Raw genomic sequence first — 18,288 nt, forward strand, 5'->3', positions numbered from 1 at the left:
GTAAATCCTGTTCTGCTCCTTTCATAGAGATCCCTGGGACACCCCCTCACACTGTGTCCCTGAGGGGTGAGGCAAACTCTCAGCGCCTGAAGCCTCTGCCACTCACCTGGTGCCCCATAGATCAGCCATAGCCCTGGTTCTGCTCCTCTCTCTAGAGTGTGACAGGAGCCAATTCAGCGACTCCATGGGAGCTACGGGGCTGCAGAACCAACAGAGGAAAAATAGGTGCTCAGCGCCCACTGGCAGCCAGCTCCCCCCCCCCCACTACAGGCCTTGCTGACAAGCTCCTCCTCTTCCCCTTCAGTGATTTCCACTTGCCAGTGATCAGCTGTTCAGTGGGGTGCAGGAGGCGCTGGGCGGGGAGGGGGAGGAGCAGGGACTGGAGGAGGTGGGGGAGGGAGAGGAATGGGGCAGGAAGGTGCAAGCTGGGAAGAGATGGGACAGAGGTGGGGGCTTGGGGGAAGGGGTGGGGTGGGGTGGGGGCTGGGCGTGGGGAGGGAAGGGGGGATTTGTCACAGACCCCTCTAGGGCCGGCCCTGAAGGGAAGCACCGACTATCACAGTGACAATAAAACTGACCAGCATTGCGGGGGAGGCTGAGGGAGATCCGCACTCACCTGCAGGGCCGTACTTAGGATTTATGGTGCCCTAGGTGAGATTATTAAACTGGTGCCCCTGTGCCTGTTCTGCTCTTAGCAACACAAATATAAGCATACAGTATTGGAAAACTTGCCACATTCACGGTATTAAAACCAGTTTAACTTAACGAAGCACAATGTAATGCTGATGCACTAGCACTAAAGAAGTAGCACTATAGAAAAAATTGTGATTTGACAGAATGATGAAAATAATATATATTTTTTAATTTGTCAGAATGTTATTGGAAATTTTATATGAAGAGGTATTGAAACAAAGATTTGTTTTTAATTAAAAGCAATCTTTCTGGCTTTTTTGGCTGCAAAATCAGTTTAATAAGCTAGGTTTCCAAACAGTGGGAAAATATAACCCTAGTTTTACTGCTAGGTAAAGCACAAAGTGACCAAAATGAAGTCAGCACAGAATCATCTCATCTAGATTAAGGTCGCACAGAAATGTTACAGAAGTCCTATTGTGCCTTATTTTTGTTTGGAAAGACATTAGCAATAGCAGCACATTCATATGATAAAATACATGATAAATCACTGCCTCTAAAGTTCCATCAAAAACTGACATTTTCACAGCTCTAGCATGATCTGCTGTACAGATTCTTCACAAGGAAGTGTCCCTGGCCTTTTAAACTCATATTAACTATGTATTTACTTTATGAAAGTTGGAGAAAATATTGTGAAAACGTAAAACATTGGCTGCCCAACTTCTGGGCTGGCAAAAGCTATACTGACTCACAGGGAAAAAAAAGCAGGAGAATCTTAGTACAACATATGGTCAGTCTATACCAGGGGTCGGCAACCTTTCAGAAGTGGTGTGCCAAGTTCACTGTAATTTAAGGTTTCTCATGCCAGTAATACATTTTAACGTTTGTAGAAGGTCTCTCTCTATCTCTATATTATATAAATAAACTATTGTTATTATCTGAGGTCCTACTCAGGCCACTGCCAGCTGAGTAAATGGAACCCCAGACCGGGTGCAGGCTGAGCGGGGCTGGTGGCTGGAACCCTAGACAAGGATCCCAGGCCCTGCTCAGCCCGCTGCTGGTCTGGGGTTCTGACCACCAACTCCTGCCAGCCAGGATCCCGGCCGCCAACCCCCCTCAGCCTGCTACCAGCCTGGGATTCTGCTCACCCAGGCTGGCAGGAGGCAGAGTGGGGCCGGGGGCTGGGCTCCTGACTGGCAAGGGGCCGGCAGCCGGAACCCCGGAGTAGCAGCAGGCTGAGTGCTGCCGGCACCCCAGACTGGCAGCAGACTGAGCCACTCAGCCCTCCACCGGCCGTGCTCAGCCCGCTGCCAGCCCACTCAGCCCGCTGCCGGCTGAGTGAATGGAACCCCAGGCTGACAGCAGGTTGAGTGGTTCAGCCGGCCTGCTCAGCCCGCTGCCAGCCTGGGGTTCCTTGGGGGGTCCCCAGGCCAGCAGCAGGTGCTGAGTGGGGCCGACGGCCGGTATCCCAGCTGGCAATAGGGCAGCAGCCAGAACCCCAGAGCAGTGATGGGCTGAGCCGCTCAGCCTGCCGCTGCGTACCATCAAAAATCAGCTCACCTGCCACCTTTGGCACGTGTGCCATAGGTTGCCGACCCCTGCTCTATACACCAGTAAGAAGATGAGCATAATACAGTTGTTGGAGGGCTCTTATCCGGAGTAACAGGCTATAGGAAAGTCAGTCGACATTTTTTGTTTCTCTGATGAAAACTGGCCCACTCCCTGCCCCAAACCAAACCTGTCACTAATAATTGTCAACAACAACTTAATTTTCTGTTTTTGGCTAAGATATTGAAATTGGATTCAGGATTGTTAGCAAGAATTTTTGGCAAACAAAGTTGTTAAATGACAATCTAAATGGCAACACAGTACTGCTTTCATGCTTGGCTCACCCCCAGCCTGCTGGTCCAACAGCTGCAGTAGTAGACCCCAAAATCCACCTCTTGGGGTGGAGAATAGCAACAGCAGCAGCAAACCCTCAGGTCCAATCACACGCCAATGGGCACCACCACCAGCCTTACGGACCATGGTGAAGTTAGCCCAGCATCTGATCTCAGGGACAGGTCACCCATGGAGCCACAGCAGCTCATCCTGCCCTGTGCAGCTCCCCCCCGGATGAGATGGATCGGTGGCAGCTGCCAGCCCGGGGGGAGGCGCTCCCCAGCTAGGGTGACCAGATCCAGATGTCCTGATTTTATAGGGCCAGTCCCGATATTTGGGGCTTTGTCTTATATAGGTGTTGAGTCTGAACTCTTTATGAACTGAAACTTAACTCAGACTACATGTCTCTGTCTGAAACTTTTAATCAAAAGTTTTGACCTGCGAACTACTCATGACCCTTCCCCTCCCAATAAGTAGCCATAAGTAGTCATCTCCTCTTATGTCTTCTCAATTTACATTTTAACCTGTTTTATCCTGTAGAATCTTGATTGATTATGCATGACCATTATGATCTGTTAATCACTTTGTTTACTTCTGTGTATAAATATTGATGCTCACCCCTAATAAACTTGCCACACTTACTCCGAAGCTTTTCTGTAAGCTAAGGATGGTGTGAGCCCGTTGATCAACGAATTGTCTGGTCTCTGACAGATTTGTGAGCCCATACCAACTCCGCACAAACTCGGGTGCTGGAGAGGTGAGTAAGGACTTGCTTTTTACCTAACAATTTGGGGGCTCGTCCGGGATTCCTTCTGGTGCGGTGCCTCTGTCCAGTGGTCAGACCACTCACATACGAATTGGCAGGCGCCACGGGAGATTTCTCCCAGCCAATTCAATATTGAGGGGTCGTGTACTGGACAGCAGGATAAACGCCAGTTGGAGGGCTCCTGTCAGACACCATGGGTCAAGGGACTAGCGTGCCTCTTGAGAGTCCGCTGGGGATTGTAAATAAGTTATGGAATGAAGGGAAACTCCCAGTACAGACAGGAATGTCTAGGAGGAAGTTGTACACACTGTGTGTAAGGAATTGGACTGGGTATACCGCGGTATTGGCCGACCCGGAGATGAGGTGGCCTTCGTATGGCTCTTTCGAACAGGCTGCCTTAAGAGGAGTAAGGAGCCAGATCGAAAAAGACCATCCGGGACAGTTATGTTACTGGTTTTGTTGGGACACAGCAGCAGAGCTGTGGAAATCTTTAAAAATTATGGCAGTCAGGTATTCTTCCGAGAGTGAACCCCCTCCATGTTATTTCGATGAAGGGTGTAAACCACGGCGTGTTTTAACTTGTCAGTTGGTCCCCACTGCACCTGCCCCTATTCCTCCGCAAGGGGACTCTCTCCAGAGTGCAGAGGGGAATCTGCAGGACTCCAGATTGGAATCTCTGCAGAGGGATAAGGAGGAAATGGAGGGGCACACCTCGGGAGGAGTTTTGCATGGGAGAAAGGGAAAGTAGTAAAAAGAAAGAAAAAAGGAAGAATATAAGTTGATGGCTTTAGCTTTTTGCGGTGGTATTCGAGGCAGAAGCCATGGCCGTGACAGGGGATTTCAGGGTGCTCGGGGAAGAGGGTCCTGGCAACCCCAGCCATCAGGAAATTGTTTTCAGTGCGGACAACCCGGTCACTTTAAACGTGAATGCCCCTGGGGACGCCCAGAGGGTCCGGTCGCATCCGCAGATACTTACACCAGGGACGAATACACCCCTGCACCACCAGCCCAGCCCGTTCCTCAGGCCTGGATCAACTACGGGCAACAGCAGCAGCTGCAGCGAACTCAGCCTTCTCAATGACGGTACCCCGGGGGCGAAGGCAAACAATGTGATGGTCTTATTTCCTTAATGTCTTTAGCCGGCTCTTTCCTCACTTTCTCCCCTCCCAGCAAAGAGCCTCATCTAACCCTTTCAGTCCAGGGACTGCCTGTCTGTTTCCTCATTGATACTGGAGCTACTTTCTCTCTTTTAAATCATGCCCCCTCTCCCTGGCTATCCTCTGAGGTTAAAACTGCAACTGGGGTGGAAGGCAATCCACAGTCTCTGGGACTCACTTTACCTCTAAATGTTATTTATGCTGATAAATGTTTTTCTCACCATTTTCTTTTTTCCCCAGCTTGTCCGATCCCTTTGATGGGCTGGGATTTACTCTGTAAGCTTGAGGCTACTTTAACCTGCACTCCTGAAGGGGTAGGATTATTGGTGACAGTGTTAGGAGATTCGGCCCCAACTCAGGGTAATTGGGAACCCCCCCCTCTCTCCCCTGACCTCACTGACTTGCCTTTAACCCTCTGGGGAATTTCTGACACTGATGTTGGCCTGCTCCTTTCGGCAGAGCCAGTAAGGATTCAAGTAAAGCCCTCCTTAGCCCCCCCGGCAGTCCCCCAATACCCCCGGGCGCTGGCAGCCCGGGAGGGCATCCGCCCCCGTGTCGAGGGCTTCATTGCACAAAAGCTAGTCCGCCCGCAGCGCACTCCTGTAATACCCTATACTGCCTGTCAAAAGCCTCCTAAAAAGGACGGAGACCCTATTCGTTGGCGCTTTGTACAGGATCTACGGGTTATTAATCAGTATGTGGTCCCTCTTCATGCAGTAGTTCCTGATCCAGCTACTATCATCAGCCAAATCCCCTGGGATGCTGAGTGGTTCACTGTTATTGACTTAAAATCAGCCTTTTTCAGCATTCCTGTGCACCCAGACTCTCAATATCTCTTTGGTTTCACCTGGGAGGGACAAAGTTATGTCTGGCAACGACTTCCTCAAGGCTACAGAGACAGCCCCACGATTTTCAGCCAATGCCTCCGCCACGACTTGGAAGGCTTCACCAGTCCGCAGGGATCCACGTTAGTCCTATACGTAGATGACATCCTACTAGGTAACCGCGAAGAAGCCGCCCTCCGCATCGATGGTAAGGCACTTTTATTATACCTACACACCAGAGGCCACAAGGTAGACCCTAACAAGATTCAGTGGGTCTCACAGAAGGTTCGATATCTGGGCTTCCTGTTAACCCCAGAGGGGAGACAAATGGACCCAGTCCACATAAAGACTATCCAAAACTGCCCTCTGCAACTTCGAGGTTTCTTAGGATTAATTGGCTTCTGTCGCCCTTGGTTGCCATCCTGCGGGGAGTTGAGCAAACCGCTCCACCGACTCACTGCTAACCTTGCTCCTGACCCTTTGCAGTGGTCCCCAGACACGATCCAAGCCTTTCAGTTACTCAAGGACAGTGTGGCCTCCTCCATGTCTCTCCGCCCCCCCCCCCAATTACAGCAAACCCTTTCACCTTTTTGTCCACAAGAGGGGCGGAATTGCTAGTGGCGTCCTTACCCAGCTGAGCGGGCCCCACCATTTCCCGCTTGCTTTTTACTCCCAGCAGATTGACCCTGTCGCTCAGGGAACCCCATCCTGCACCCGGACTCTGGCAGCAGCTGCCCTGCTGATCACAAAGGCAAAGAGCCTGACCCTGGGTCATTTTACCACGGTCTGGACCGCTCATGCCTTGTCAGCCCTTCTGCGTAGGGGCACGACCCAAGTCTTTTTGTCCCATCGTCAGCAGCAGCTAGAGGCCGAACTCCTAGAAGACACTAACCTAATTTTTGAAAGGTGTGGTCCACTTAATCCAGCTACCTTGCTTCCTGACCTGCCAGTCCTCCAGGAACAGCACGACTGTGTGGAAGTAGTTCATAGCATCTTACAGATAAGGAACAACCTGTTTGACGTGCCACTGGACAACCCTGATTGCATCCTCTTCTCAGACGGAAGCTCCTTCTATGTTGATGGCAAGCGTTTCACCGGTTATGCAGTCACCTCTGAATGGGACATTCAAGAGGCCGCCTCACTGCCAGGCAACTGGGGAGCCCAAGCCGAACTCTACGCCCTGGCCCGAGCTTGCCAGTTGGCCGCTGGTAAGACCGTTACCATTTTTACTGATAGCAAGTATGCTTTTACCCCGTACCAGTACCCACTGCTGAACTACAGTCGTGGGAGAGCCTCGGAGCCACTCTGGTCAAAGGGACCTGGCTTATGCCGGATGGCCGAGCCTGCCTCCCTCGCTCCACATACCCCGTGGCAGTTCGCTGGCACCATGATAAGGGGGGTCACTATGGCACGCACGCCCTTGTGGACACCATCGCTCGCTTTTGGTATGCTCCAGGCATTCAACCCTACTGCCTGTCAATAGTGAAAGCATGCAGCACATGTCAGCGTAATAAACCTGCTCCGCCTCTTAACAAAATTAAGGGTAAAAGACCTCCGCTTGCTGCTCCATTTCAACATCTTCAAATTGACTTTGCAAATATGCCAAAGGCTTTTGGAAAAAAGCACCTCCTTGTTTTGGTTTGCCCTCTGACTTCATGGGTCGAAGCTTTTCCTACTGCTAATTGTACTGCTGCCACAGTGGCGAAGATCCTCCTTAGAGACATTGTACCCCGTTTTGGCATCCCTCTCATACTTGATTCAGATCGCGGACCCCACTTTACTGGTAATGTCCTTGGCTGTTTAGAACAAGGACTGGGCATTTCACACTCCTTTCATACACCCTACCACCCCCAGTCTAGCGGGAAAGTTGAGCGTATGAATAGGGAGCTTAAGCTTACATTGGCTAAATACTGTCAGGAAACAGGGTTAAAGTGGCCTCAGGTACTTCCCTTGGTCCTGTTTCACCTTTGTACTCACCCAACCCGTGTATTGGGATTATCCCCCTTTGAACTGCTCTATGGACACCCCCCTTTCAAAGGCGGGGCGCTACCACGTGCTGATGTTTCACTATTGGGAGGGGATCATATGACCGCGTGCCAGTTTCTCTCCCTACAGGCTCGCCTCCGTACCCTTTGGAAAGCCTCGCAGTTTTCCCAGACCGTGCCACTAGAAGAACAGATCCACCCGTTCCATCCAGGGGACTTGTCTGGGCCAAAAAGTTCGTTCGTGGCGACGCCCTCCAGCCGAGGTTTACTGGACCCCACCAGGTTCTTTTAACAACCCAGACTGCAGTGTTCCTGGAGGGAGCACCTGGATTTGGGAAAATGTCCCAGCTGCGCCAGTTAGCTTTGCAAAACCGAATGGCTTTAGACATAATGTTAGCAGCCCAAGGAGGAACTTGCGCCCTCATAAATGAAGAATGCTGTGTTTTTGTAAACGACACCTACCCTGACACTTTTCAACGTACCAAACATCTAAGGGAAATGGCTAAGAACTACTCCTCTGGCCAGCCACCTTATGATTGGTGGGGAGCCTTATGGAATTGGCTGCCTGGATTTGGGTGGGTTAAAAAACTCTTGGTGGGTATTGTTGGGGCCATAGTAATCCTTATAATACTGTGTTGCTGTATTCAGTGTGTTCCCTCCCTCATAAACTCATGTGGGTCAGTTTATTCTTTTTCTACTTCAGCCAAAGGCCTTACTCTCTTCGAGTTGGCCCAGGCTGAAATTGCCAAGCGGCCCTTGGCTCCTTAAAATGGGGTGTAGCTGTTGGTAAATAGTTATCCCAATAGCTACAAATGGAGGAATGTTGAGTCTGAACTCATAGAATCATAGAATCATAGAATTCAAGATCAGAAGGGACCATTATGATCATCTAGTCTGACCTCCTGCAAGATGCAGGCCACATAAGCCGATCCACCCACTCCTTAGCAAGTGACCCTGCCCCATGCTTCGGAGGAAGGCGAAAACCTCCAGGGCCATTGCCAATCTTCCCTGGAGGAAAATTCCTTCCCGACCCCAAATATGGCGGTCAGCTGAACCCCGAGCATGCGGGCAAGACTCTCCAGCCAACCCTCTGGAAAAGGTTATATCATACCAGGCACATAATTGACCTATTGACTAAGCCCGTTATCCTATCATACCATCCCCTCCATAAACTTATCTAGCTTAATCTTAACGTCAAGGAGGTCCTTCGCCCCACTGTTTCCCTCGGTAGACTGTTCCAGTATTGCACTCCTGATGGTTAGAAACCTTCGTCTAATTTCAAGCCTGAATTTCATGACTGACAGTTTATATCCGATCGTCCTCGTGTACACATTAGCACTGAGCTGAAATAATTCTTCTCCTTCCTGGTATTTATCCTCTGATATATTTAAAGAGTGTAATCATATCTCCTCTTATCCTTCTTTTGGTTAAGGAAAACAAACCGAGCTCCTCAAGTCTCCTTTCATACGAAAGGCCTTCCATTCCTCGGATCATTCTAGTGGCCCTTCTTTGTACCTGTTCTAGTTTGAATTCATCCTTCTTAAACATGGGAGACCAAAACTGCACACAATACTCCAAATGAGGTCTCACCAACGCCTTATATAACGGGACTAGCACCTCCTTATCCCTACTAGAAATACCTCGCCTAATGCAACCCAAGACCGCATTAGCTTTTTAACGCCACATCACATTGCCTACTCATAGTCATCTTGCAATCAACCAGGACTCCTAGGTCCTTCTCCTCCTCCGTTACTTCCAACTGATGCGTCCCAGCTTATAACTAAAGTTCTTGTTAGACATCCCTAAATGCATAACCTTACACTTCTCACTATTGAATTTCATCCTGTTACTAATACTCCAGTTTACAAGGTCATCTAAATCTCCCTGGAGAATATCCCGATCCTCTTCCGAATTGACAATACCCCCCAACTTGGTGTCATCCGCAAACTTTATCAGCCCACTCCTACTCTTGGTTCCCAGGTCAGCAATAAATAGATTGAATAAAATCGGACCCAAAACTGAACCTTGAGGAACTCCACTGGTAACCCCCCTCCAACCGGACAGTTCCCCTTCAATACTACCCTCTGCAGTCTCCCCTTTAACCAGCTCCTTATCCACCTCTGGATTTTCATTTCGATCCCCATCTTTTCCAATTTAACTCTTTATGAACTGAAACTTAACTCAGACTACATGTCTCTGTCTGAAACTTTTAATCAAAAGTTTTGACCTGCGAACTACTCATGACCCTTCCCCTCCCAATAAGTAGCCATAAGTAGTCATCTCCTCTTATGTCTTCTCCAGTTTACATTTTAACCTGTTTTATCCTGTAGAATCTTGATTGATTATGCATGACCATTATGATCTGTTAATCACTTTGTTTACTTCTGTGTATAAATATTGATGCTCACCCCTAATAAACTTGCCACACTTACTCCGAAGCTTTTTTTAAGCTAAGGATGGTGTGAGCCCGTTGATCAACGAATTGTCTGGTCTCTGACAGATTTGTGAGCCCCATACCAACTCCGCACAAACTCGGGTGCTGGAGAGGTGAGTAAGGACTTGCTTTTTACCTAACATAGGCACCAATTACCCCCATCTAGAGTGACCAGACAGCAAGTGTGAAAAATCAGGACAGGGGGTGGGGGTGGGGGTAAAAGGAGCCTATATAAGAAAAAGACCCCAAAATTGGGACTGGCCCTATAAAATAGGGATATCTGCTCACCCTACCCCAACCCCCTGTCCTGATTTTTCACACATCTGGCTAACCCCAGCCCAGCCCCGTGTGACATTCCAATCCTGGCTCACTGCCCAGGAAGTGAGTTACTTTCACTGTCATTCCTCAGCAGGCAGCCAGCCAGCCTCCTCCCCCCCACCTACCCCCCAGCACCTCACCCAACCCAGCCCTGACGGAGGGGAGGGAGGAGAGAGAGAGGGATGCTCCTGAGGAGGAGGGAGAAAGGAGGGGGTGCTCCATGGGGCAGGGGGGGAGAAGAATGGATGTTATGGGGGACAACAAAGGATACTGGTTCCAGAGCTGCAGAGCCTGCCTCACCTCACCTCAGCCGGGGGGAAAGAGTCACACTCACAGGTGAGCTCCTTCCCCACCCCTACCCTCCTTCCCAGAGACCCCAGCAGCCAATCCCCTCCCTCAGACTGTGCTGCATTCGGCTCTCTCTAGGACCCAGCAGCCCTGCTCTTACATGCTCCACTGCTTCCCGTCTGTCCAGACTCCCAGCAGAGCTGTGCCCCCAGACCTAGTGGTGCCCTAGGCAGCTGCCTATGGGTAAGGACGGCCCTGGAGACATGAGAGAGAGAGATCAGGCTAGAGCAGAAAGTGGTTGGGGGGGGGGTGAAGGGTTTGAAATGCAAGGAGAAGAAAAATCTTTCTCCTGCTCCCTCTCATCAGAGCATCTAAAAACCAGATGAGAGATACCTCTCCCCCACTGCAACATCAACTCTGGTGGGCTCGGGCTGAGGGAGGAACTTCTCTCCCCAGCAGCTCCAGCACGCCTGGGCTGGGCCATGGACACCTCCCCGCACAGATCTGGTGTGCCTGGCCTGGGACAGGGGAGGGGCTCCTCTCCTCTCCATTGGGGACATGGCGGGATGAGAGATGTGACAGGGCTTTACGGGAAATCATTATTTGCCTGATTCATGTGCCAGTCCTAGTCCTTGCTGACCCAAACGAACGGTTTATCATGCATGCTGATGCCAGTTTGGAGGGTCTGGGAGCACTCGCCTACCAGGAAGTGGAAGGTAAATGTAAATCTGTGGCCTTTGCCAGCTGAGGACTGTCTGATAGCGAAACTCGCTATCCCATCCACCAGCTGCAGTTCTTGGCCTTGAAATGGGCCATCACTGAGAAATGTCCAGACTACTTGTCTGGTGCTCAGTTTCAGCTATGGACAGAGAACAATCCACTGACTTCTGTGTTAACAAGGGCTAAGCTGGATGCTACAGGGCAGAGATGGGTGGCTACTTTTGCTAGCCATAACTTCAGCATTCAATACCAATGAGTTGGTATAACAGGGAATGTGATGTATCAGGACCACCAATTCTTGGCTGGGGGGGAGGGTGTAAGCAGGGTCAGAATGAACTCTACCCTGCCATCTGTTGGTGATGTGATGCAAAGGCATTTAGTTGCTGATGTGCATGGTCACACCCACCCCGCATTGCATGATGGGGGTGCTTGTCCAAATGGTGATTTTGGCTGCTGTGGGATCTCCAAACTCTTTCTTATTAGGGCAAGAGTAATTAAGTGTAGTAATCCTGGTGACATGAATCAAGAACAGTAGAACGGTACTTAGCATTTCTTGATTTCAGAACTCACCCAAATCAACATAAAAATCTTTAGACAAGACACATGGGTTCCAAACAATAGCAAGATAAAAGAGATTGAAAATCAATATTTGTGTTTTGCACCATGGGATTCTTTAGCAATCTCTAAACACATATTTTATGGTTTTTTTCTCTTTAGTTTAAAAATATAATTAATTGTTATTCTTTTTTAAATAATGTGTTATAGCATACACTGAAAATCTTCAATGCAAAAGCAGGAATTTTAGTTATACGTAAACAGGTTGTCTTTGATGGTACTTAAAAGCTAAAGTGGGTAGAAATATACCACTGCATAAGAACCTGGTAGAAAAGTTTTGCTGGAAGAGTTAGCAGAGCGAAATTGTTAGTCACAGGTCAGTGGGTGGGATTATGGAAATACTGGACTCTTGGACGGGAGCAGGGGCAGGGGGGGGGGCACACGACTTCTGTGGCACATGCACCACCTCTGCAACTAACGTTTGCTACCTCACTCCCTAACAACACATCTTTTACCTCAGGACTAAAATACACCATGAAAGAGATCTAACGGCATAAGCTTAGGGTGAGCAACTGCAGCATTAACAACAATTTGAAGAGATTCAAAACCGCCTCTGCCTCTGTTTTTCCACACCAGGGACAGCAGAAAGGACATCAGCAGCACCTGTAAGACACCAACAAACATCCATTTCTACCTCCCTCCACGAGCGGCCGTTAGGAACCCATACCCCTAAATGGTGAGTACTTTTCAGGAGAGGGTGACGCTCTCAGGCCTCAAATGCCAGGTACAGTTACTCTGTCCTTGATCCAAAATCAACAGGAAAATACACTGGATTACTCCTGCCCCAATAACAAAGAGACTGGGGATATCGCAGCAGCTGAAATGACCGTTTGGACAAGCACTCCCATCATGCAATCCGGGGTGGGTGTAACCATGCAAATGACATCAGCCCCAAAAGGCCTTGACAACACATCACCAACAGATGGCAGGGGAGACTTCATACTGACCCTGCTTCAACTAGATTGTGGCAAAGATTCCAAAACACCGAACGTTAAAACTCACCAAACGCGGGTCAATCCATCCTCATCGTCGTAACCGCTCATTATATTCCACACCCGAATGTAGCCCTCATATGGACAACATACCCTCCTAACTCAGTATCTGTACGTTAACCTTTTACCTCCCAGTCAGGGCTGTTGTAGATTATGTATTCCTTATGCCACCCGATCTTAAACTGAATTTTGCATCCCTTGGGTAAGCTGTACGTTGTTCCCTGAGCACCAGAAACTTCTATGCTGAAACTCTGTACTGTACACTTTTTTTTTCTTTGAACGTCATCTTAATAAAAAGTTGACTTTTGTTCGAGATCCCGGCTCCTGTTCCTTTGCAAGGCGTGTGCGTTTGCTCCGGGTTTTAGTCTGCTAATACAGCGGGGGAGGGGGGGGACGATTGAGCCAGACGTGCTTGCCTGCTGCAGACACGGATCCAAGGCTGAACCTCGTCCCCCACAAGCTTGAAAGCTTAACTGAAAACTGTTTAAGAAGTGCTCCCATCTCCGGCACTCAGCTACCCAGCTCCCAATGGGGTCCAAACCCCAAATAGATCCCTTTTACCCTGTAGAAGCTGTAAAATCCTGTGACCAGGGCAGCTGCCTAGCAGCCTGCGCATCTGCCTGCCAGCACGAGAGCGCGTAAGGCACTAATCCGGATAGTGGCGGCTAGGTGGCAGGGGGAGGGTGTGAAGAAGCAGCAGAGTGGCGCAGCGGGAGTGTGCTGGGCCCATAACCCAGAGGTCAATGGATTGAAACCATCCTCTGCTACGCGTGCGCTTGTTTCTTTTCCCTCTGGGCCTTCAAGCGAGCCGGGGACCAGCAGAGCACCAAGAGCCTAGGCCATGAGGCAAGAGGTGGCTGAGGCGAAGCGGCCTGCCAGGGAGCTCCCCGGCACCTCTGGCTGCCTGGGCTGAAGGCAAGAGGCAGGCCTGGGCGTGGCGAGGGCCTCCTGTCCCGGAATGAGGCCGCAGTGCTTCCTGGTCCCCTTTTCCCACCCACACTGGCAGGCGGCTGCTGCGGGAGAACACGAGGGAGGCTCTGGGGGCGCTAGGCAGCGCTGTGTGTGTGGCTGTCAGGGGAAAGAGCCGAGGCTCCCGACTCGACCTGCCATTGACTCGCGTGGCTCTGCGCGGCCGTCAGCCGGGGCGGGCCAGGCCGTGGACGTGACTCAGGCTTGGGCCGCATGGCCGTGCTTTCCTGACGAGGCATGAGGCAGGCCAAGAGCTTTGCACAGCGTACAGGGAAGTGGGAGGGAGGCGTCTTTGAGCCGGCCTGTCTCCTCCGCTTCTCCCTTGCCGCTTGGGCGGAGGTGGGAAGGGAGCGAAATGTTCCCGGCTGAAAGTTTTTGTGCTCGGCCTTGAGGATTAAGCCTGAGCCTCCGGCACGGCTGCTGGCAGATGGGTTTCTGAATGGCATCCAGCCCGCTCTTTGGACCACCAGCTGAAAGCACTGAGGCCAAGAGGCAGCAAAATGGGACCTTTGAGACTCCCCCACAGGCCTCGGGGAAGCAAGGAAGCAGCACAGACTTAGCGTCGTCCCTGGGTGGGCTCAAACCACCATCCTTTCGGTTAACAGCCGAAAGCGCTGACCCATTGCGCCACAGAGACACGGAGGGGCAAGGCTGTATTGAGCACAAAAGCCAGGCATCAGCTCAGGGTACGGTATAGCACATGCCTGCAGTGGATAGACAAGCAACCGCAAGGAACTGGACTGGTATGGAGGGTTTTTTGCCCCACTTGCCCCCCCCTGGGGTGTCCCTGCCTAAAAGTGGCGGCCACCAGAGCCCAAGCAGTAGCCCCACCCCTTCCACTTGAGGCCACGCCCCTGCACCACCCCCTCCCCAAGGCCCCGCTCCTACACTGCCTCATACCCCAAGATCCTTCCTCCCGCTCACTGCTCTCCGTCCCCTCCCCACCCTCACTCACCCTTACGGTCTTTACAAAGTGGCAAGGCAGAGCCCTCCCATTTTTTAAAGTCCTGGGGTGTTGTTCCCCCCTGTTCAGGCCCCCCTGGGGCCCTGCACTTCACAGAGCTCTCCCTGATTTCAGCTGTTAGTGAGGGAGCCTCACTGCTAGCGCAGACTGGGCAGTTTCTTGCATGAGAGACACTGTCCCAAAGCAGGACTAATGCTTAGAGCTGGTTATCAGTGACTTCAGATCTGCTGGTCTGCAGCAAGACTCTCCATTGAGTCTTAACCAGCTCTGTTATTACACAGGGAAGAACAAAAGGGTCAAATGGTGCCTGGAACCCTTAAGAAGAATCCACCCCACTGAGTACAACACTTGTCGCTACCTGCTCTCAGCCCCACTGACAATGTTTTGGGGTCACCCCTCGCCTGTATCAACCTAGGGGTTTTAGAGAGTCACAGCAGGTGCTCCAGTGGCACAATTGGTTAGTGCACCGTACTTATAGGGCAATGCTGAGAGGAGTTATGCTGAGGTTGTGAGTTCAAACCTCACCTGGAGCGCTGGTTTTCATTAACCAAGTGGCATCACCCCCTCATTTGGCCGTGCGTAATGTAGACTTCCAGCCCTGGGGACACTGAGGAGGGGAGGAGTCAAAAATGCCCCCTTTGTTTATTACCTCCTCTCCAGAGCGCAGATGAGAATCTACCATCCTTTCTCCCCCACCAGCCCCTGTGCCAGGATCCCTCAAGCAGAGCCTGGAGTCCTGCCCATCCTTGACCCCTGAGCCTGGAGGGAGAGGAGCAAGGAGCCATTGTTACAGGGCTTTCCCTTCCCCTGCCCACTTCCCTGGCTCTTGTCACACAAGCAGCAAGCAGCAAAAGACCAGAAGTCGGAAGCGCAGAGAAAGGGATGTTTACAAGTTTCCAAGCAGGCAGATTCCGAAGCCCTTCACACCAGTCGGGCTTATCTCTATAGACCGACAGAGTCTGTTCCCCAGTGTCCCCCTTCCCAGCTCTGACACCGCAGAGCGTTTACCCCACATCCCTACAGACAATTCTTTCCTGGGTGCTGGCGGGTGAGTCCTGCCCACACGCTCAGGGTTTAGCTGATCGCCATATTTGGGGTCGGGAAGGAATTTTCCTCAAGGGCAGGTTGGCAGAGACCCTGGGGTGGTTTCACCTTCCTCTGCAGCATGGGGCACGGGTCACTTGCTGGAGGATTCTCTGACCTTGAAGTATTTAAACAACGAGTTGAGGACTTCGCTAGCTCAGACATAGGCCAGGGGTTTGTTACAGGAGTGGGTGGGTGAGAGTCTGTGGCCTGCATTGTGCAGGAGGTCGGACTAGACGATCACAATGGTCCCTTCTGACCTTAAAGTCGATGAGTCTATGAGCTCTGACACTGCAGAGTGTTTACCCCACATCCCCCTTCCCAGCTGTGACACTGCAAAGCCTTGTCTGTGTCCCTGTTCCCTATTCCCATCCCCCTGTTAGCATGATTCCAATTTCCTCTTCCACTTCCTGTCTGACCCCAGTTTATACAGTAATATTCTCAGCTAGACCTTAACCAGTCATTGTAACTAACCAATTCTAACCTATTGTAACAGAATTCTCTAACCAATTACATCCCACTCCCCTAATTAACTTACACCCAGCAAAATTAACTCGGCAGCAGACAGAAACAATTAGCGAACCAGACAGATTGACAATAGAAAAGTGGGGGCCAGAAAGCTAAACCCTACAGAAATGAGGGTTTCACAACCACAACCATTGAGAAGGGATTTCTTGCCAGACCGGATGCTCCCTTAAGATCTGTTTTGTTATCTGGTGGTGATGGGCACTATCGGGACAGGATCGTCTGGCTAACAGCCCAACCCCACCTTAGTTCAGTGTGATGGGTTTGGGAGGTGAGGATGGGACCGTTCGCTTCCCAGCTTATGGCTGCCCCCGCTGCTTAGCCAAAGGCCTTCGCCTACAAACAAGGCTCAGACTCTCCGAGGGAGAGAAGGCCCAGACGCAGGCAGACTGGGATATTGGGTCTTTCTTTTATAGCCCTGTCACTAGCTAAGTGATAAAAATACACCTGAGTTCTTAAAGTCTAGGCCTGTACAGGCTGCCTGAATCTCTCTATTCTAACAGCCATCGGCCCCTGTGGGAAAATGATCTATTCAGGGTTGTCCCTAGACATTTTGGTGCCCTACACGGCACCCCCGTCCCCCAGCCCGAGCTGGCAGAGCGGAGCAGGCTGGGGCCAGGTCACTCCACTTCCCGCTACCCGGTAATTGCAGGGCAGGCCCGACCCCACACTCACGGGGTGTCGGGAAATGGAGTGATCCGGCCCCAGCCTGCTGCACTCTGCTCCCAGCCTTGGAAGTTGGGGGGGAAACGCCCCCCCAGCACTCACCAGTGGCGTGGCTGGGCGCTAGTGGAGCAGAGCAGGCTGGGGACAGGTCGTTCCACTTCCCACCGCTCAGTGAGTGCCGGGTGCGCCTGATCCCTCCTGCCGTCCACCGGGGTGTAGCTCAGGGGAAGGGGCGGAGTGGGGATGGGGTGGAGCAGGGGTGGGAAGAGGGGGTGGGGGCAGACCAGGGGTGGGGGCTGTGGGGAAGAGGTGGAGCAGGGGCAGGGGCAGCTTTCCTGGCCGGCTCAGCTAGCCAGGGGATCGGTTTCCCCGCTGGAGCAGATCGCAGCTGCGCAGGGCACCGGGAAATTTGGGGCAATTTGGTGCCTCCACATCCCTTAACCAGGCAGCGTCCCTGTCGTGTGGGCTGTCTGCATAGGCCCTTTCTCAATCTTTCTCACCCTCTTGTCTCCAGTCTCCTGTGTCTCTGCTTTCTAAGCACAGACTCACTCTGGCTGTTCAGAGGAGGGGAGGACCATGCCTATGCGTGACCAGCAGACAGCGACAAAGACCCCCAGCCAGCCTGCTCCCTGCCATGCCAAACCCCCACTGAAGGCCACCCGCAGACCACCATGCGGGGCGGCTGCTGATGCTCTGTGTCCAACATCAGTAGACAGTAGGAAAGCAGGGCCAGCCCCCCTGGTGGGGCCTCTTACCGTTCCCATACTCCATGCTCACTTTTGCAGTGGGACAGGAGATGTTATCCCAAGAGGCTTTTCTCCAGCTGGCGAGAAGCAGAGAAACACCCAGGCTCCCAAGGTGCTATGTAGCAACCCCCCTCCAGCACAGGGACAGGCGCACACTTGGAAGAGGGAAACTGCTCCACACACTAGCCCGGGCAGCCGCCCATTTTCTTTGGCAAGTCAGGAAGGGCAAAGGCGAGACTGGAAGCACCTGGGGCTCATGCCCCAGCCTTTGTGACACCCACCCCCAACTCCTTCCCGGGGCTCTAGCTGAAGCCAGAGCATTGGCCTGAGCGGCCAAGAAGAGGTTCCAGCCCTGAAGGGAGCAGGACGTTCAGCCCAAAGGTAAAACTGCACAAGCACAAAGGGACTCGAACTCTCAACCGCCTGATTTAAAGTCAGACACCTTATCCATTAGGTCACGTGGTCACACTAGCAAATGCTCTCCAAGTACTTCTTTAGAGAAGACGGACACTGTGTTTCTCAGACAGGTCATCTACTGAGGGGGGTTGAGACTCTCTGGGCACAAGAAGTTGAGTTCCCAGCGAGATGTGAGACTTAATTCTCTGGAGCCAGGTGCAGGGCTTTGGCAGGGAGGCTCAGGCATGGGGGACTGGGGTGCAGCGGATGGACCGGCTGTCTAGGTGCGGAGATTTAATTGCACTGAGGCACAGGAGGGAGGAGGAATC

General features: G+C 51.7%; 2 non-coding genes across 2 annotated transcripts; one reads left to right on the top strand and one right to left on the bottom strand.

The window, feature by feature from the left end:
• Positions 1 to 14,142: 14,142 nt before the first annotated feature.
• Positions 14,143 to 14,216, bottom strand: TRNAN-GUU. Its single transcript has one exon. It is a non-coding gene; the product is annotated as a tRNA-Asn (tRNA).
• Positions 14,217 to 14,982: 766 nt separating this feature from the next.
• TRNAI-UAU lies at positions 14,983 to 15,076 on the top strand. The gene is made up of 2 exons: positions 14,983 to 15,020; positions 15,041 to 15,076. It is a non-coding gene; the product is annotated as a tRNA-Ile (tRNA).
• Positions 15,077 to 18,288: the final 3,212 nt, after the last annotated feature.

Source organism: Mauremys reevesii, linkage group 17, assembly GCF_016161935.1.
Source record: "Mauremys reevesii isolate NIE-2019 linkage group 17, ASM1616193v1, whole genome shotgun sequence".
Taxonomy (NCBI): Eukaryota; Metazoa; Chordata; order Testudines; family Geoemydidae; genus Mauremys; species Mauremys reevesii.